A 3,757-nucleotide genomic window follows, 5' to 3' on the forward strand; every position below is an offset into this window, starting at 1 on the left:
AAGTAATCGTTTCTTGTGACAAAGGGGTCACAAGAAATAATTACTTCACAATGTCCCTTGAAAAGCTAATTTATGTAGCGAAAACCTATCACGACATCCATGAAATATGAATATATTTTTTTAAAATTCTTTATAAAAAGATATTAAACTATGTGAGATGAAGGCATTTCTCTTCCACTTTTTATATGTTTTCCACATATTTTCAACCTATATATATATATATATTGAAATAGTTAACAGGTTTCAAACAAATTTATATTGAAAAACAAAACGAACAAAATGCTTTGAGAAATTTATCATGGACAAAAAAAGAATATATTTACATTTTTGTCAAAATATGTTATAGGTTTTAAGACACATAGGCCACGCAGTAAGAGAAAGCAAAATAATTGAAACAAATCAAATTAAACTTTCATATCAGTTCTGGAAGTTCACATGTTTTTCTTAAAAGATTTACATGGCACTGGTAGCTGAATTCTTCTGTTGGCTACTGGGTCGTAGTAGAAGTAATAATATATATATATATATATATATATATATATATATATATATATAACGTGAAGTATATTTGCCGCTTAAATGCGGCTAACCACTAATGGCGAATGCTACTGTAGATTGTAGCCGCAGGAGAACACCTTCTCCAGCTGGCTGTTGACACACTTTCTGTGCCCTATCAGTATTTGCAAATGGAAGACATCCCTTTGCAAATACTGATAGGGCACAGAATGTGTGTCAATAGCCAGCTGGAGAAGGTGTTCTCCTGGGGTTACAAGCTACAGTAGCATTCAGCCTTAGTGGTTAGCCGCATTTAAGTGGCAAATATACTTCACGTTGTCGTGCAGCTACTGTTTATACCTCGTTCAGGGATTTATTATATATATATATATATATATATATATATATATATATATATATATCAGGAAAATAAAATAAGGGGTTTCACCATTAAGCAAAGAACATCATTAATATATTTTTTATGGTTCCTTTTTGCTGATATTCCCGTTTTTCATTTATAGACCTTCGGGTAGGTTGAGATGGAGTGTGGGTGAATCTTGTGGTGTTCTTCGATGGTATTCTGGATTGATGCAGCCGACGTCGATGCTTTTACCAGCAGTTTCCACGCAGTTATTCCCGCATTTATTAGAATCGAAGTGATAACCGTACATATCATAGCAAACTTGACATTCAAAGAGACAGCGGTAGTACAGAGGATTTCTCGGCAAAGGCTGCTCCCACCAGGCTCCTTCTAATCCTCGGCAGATAAGTGAGAAGACGGTTAGAAGTGCAAATATCTGGAAATATATTTTTAAAAATATACAGATTTGTGAGAGATTCAGTATACTACAGTTCCCCCCACCTCATCCCGATCTGTTGTATGCTATATAGTAGAATAGGTATACAGTGAACGCAGGCATGGTCGTAGGGTCATCGGTGCATCGAACTAAAATATCTTCTGGCATTATTCTGGACGAGTTGCATTCCTTTACAACGAGATCTATTTAGCATTTGATAAATAGAGATCAATATCATTAGTACCAGACAAAGTACAGAGGTCAAGATAACCACCTAAAATAATTGAACATGATGCCACCAACATGAACGCAATTTAAAACCTGAATCTATATACATATAATTTCCGTCTATCCATTTTTATTCGCGTGTCTATATTCGTCAGAACTGTTACGTGTAGTGGGAAGAGAAACTCCAAATGCCAACTGTGTGAATCATCAGCTTCAAACGTATAATAGATAAACATTACTACATGTACAAAGCACATGTTCTTATATTTGTAGGACCAAATATACATATGTTTTTAATATGTTTTTAACGTTTACTCAGACCTGTCAATATATATATATATATATATATATATATATATATATATATATATATATATATATATATATATATATAATTATTATTATTATTATTATTATTATTATTATTATTATTATTATTATTATTATTATTATTATTATCATTATATCTTTCATGTCAAAAAGAATGGGTCAAAAGACTCCATACTGTTGCACCTGCTCCTTCTGCTAACCAGCACAGCTGTGCATTATGCAATACAATATGCAAATCTTTGGCCACACTCAAGAGTGATACAAGGGCCTCACATTGCATCATCAATGACTCATTTCAATGATTCTTTCTAGCAATGGCTTTGCTCGTATGCGAGAAAGCAGCTGCTACATATCTATCTATATATCTATATATATATATATATATATATATATATATAGACAAGGGCAAAAGAAAAAAGATTTCTATGGCATAGAAATCTTTTTTCTTTTGCCCTTCTTTATAATTGTTTATAATTTTCACCTTTAAAGGTATTTTGATATTCTGGCCACTTTGATGAAATTTTTTGTGGAAAAAATGTTGTCCTGTATTAGAAGTAAATATATACATATATGTGTATGCGTGTGTGTATGTATGTATGTATGTATGTATGTATGTATGTATGTATGTATGTATGATTGACTTAAACTTTATTCAAAACCCACTGAAACAATTTCAATTAGCCACTTGTTAGATGTTAGTAATATTTCTTATTCAATATAAAGCTGCGAGCTGGCAAAATCGTTAGCACGCCAGGCAAAATGCTTGACAGCATTTCATCCGTCTTGACGTTGTAAGTTCGAATTCCATCAAGATCGACTTTACTTTGATCTTTTCGGAGCCGATATTATAGGCACCAGTTGAGCACTGGGGTCAATGTAATCAACTTACCTCCTCCCTTGAAGTTGTTGGCCTTGCGCCAAAATTTGAACCAATACTTATTATTCGATTTTTTTTCTATGTATTAAGCATATTCTAATCCATTCATTTAAGATATTAATATAGTGACATTTTTGCTTTTAAAAATTTACGCAGTAATATGTTTACAAAAATTTATATGGCTTTTGAATTTTTATAATCATCTATTTCTGTTGATGACGTTCTCTCACAAGAGGAAGTTCTCAAATTTTACTTAAATTTTCGCTACAAAGAAACGAAAACTTTATCTGAAAGTATCAAATCGCCACAATGAGACCATGGAGATATGGCAAGACGGAAACATTCACCCTAAATACGAAGCAGATGTTCGAAAACATCCTTTTGCTGTATAAAGAATGGTTTACGATACATATTGTTTGTAAGATAAAAAGTTTCTATCGTAAACGTAGGACGAACTTGAAAAATGAAAAACAAGTTCGTCCTACCTTTACGATAATCTAAGATCTCTTCATTATTATTCACAGAGATGTAATTTTATTCACAAAAATTAAGTATACAAATGTATTGGTAGATCAACTCAAACTAGATTGTAAAGGAAAGATTGGGTCGCGTTTATAAAAAATTGAAAAGAATGAGATGAAAAATCTAAAAAGCTTACAGGACGAAGAAAAATATTGTAAAAGAGTAATGAATCAGAAATATATTAGATAACCTTAGCAATTATTCATCACTTACACCATTTAATGACGAAGAAATTACCTGTGAATTTCGACCAAAGCTACAAACAAGTGTATCTAGGGGAAGTTAAAGGTAAAACCCTAACTAGTGTAGATGTTGTTTGTAGCAGCTTTAAGCTGAAATCAAGTGAGTGACAAAATGGTAACGTTTTATGTCGATTCCATTTGCTCAAATACAATGGGATGCTACTGATTTGTGTCTTAGTCCACGTGAAATTCGGGTTAGTATTATTAAATATAGAAAAGATTGCGCTTTAGAAATAAAACAAATTCACTTTATCCAAGCAAATAAT

General features: G+C 32.0%; 1 long non-coding RNA gene across 1 annotated transcript in view; it reads right to left on the bottom strand.

Moving 5' to 3' along the window:
- Window positions 1-819: 819 nt before the first annotated feature.
- LOC149133363 (uncharacterized) overlaps window positions 820-3,757 on the bottom strand; it is a 5,245-nt gene continuing 2,307 nt past the window's right edge. The window contains exon 2 of the long non-coding RNA XR_016243772.1: window positions 820-1,292. This is a non-coding gene — a long non-coding RNA (uncharacterized LOC149133363). The remainder of the gene's footprint in view (window positions 1,293-3,757) is intronic.

This window comes from Octopus bimaculoides, chromosome 11 (genome assembly GCF_046866305.1).
Source record: "Octopus bimaculoides isolate indiv1 chromosome 11, ASM4686630v1, whole genome shotgun sequence".
Taxonomy (NCBI): domain Eukaryota; kingdom Metazoa; phylum Mollusca; class Cephalopoda; order Octopoda; family Octopodidae; genus Octopus; species Octopus bimaculoides.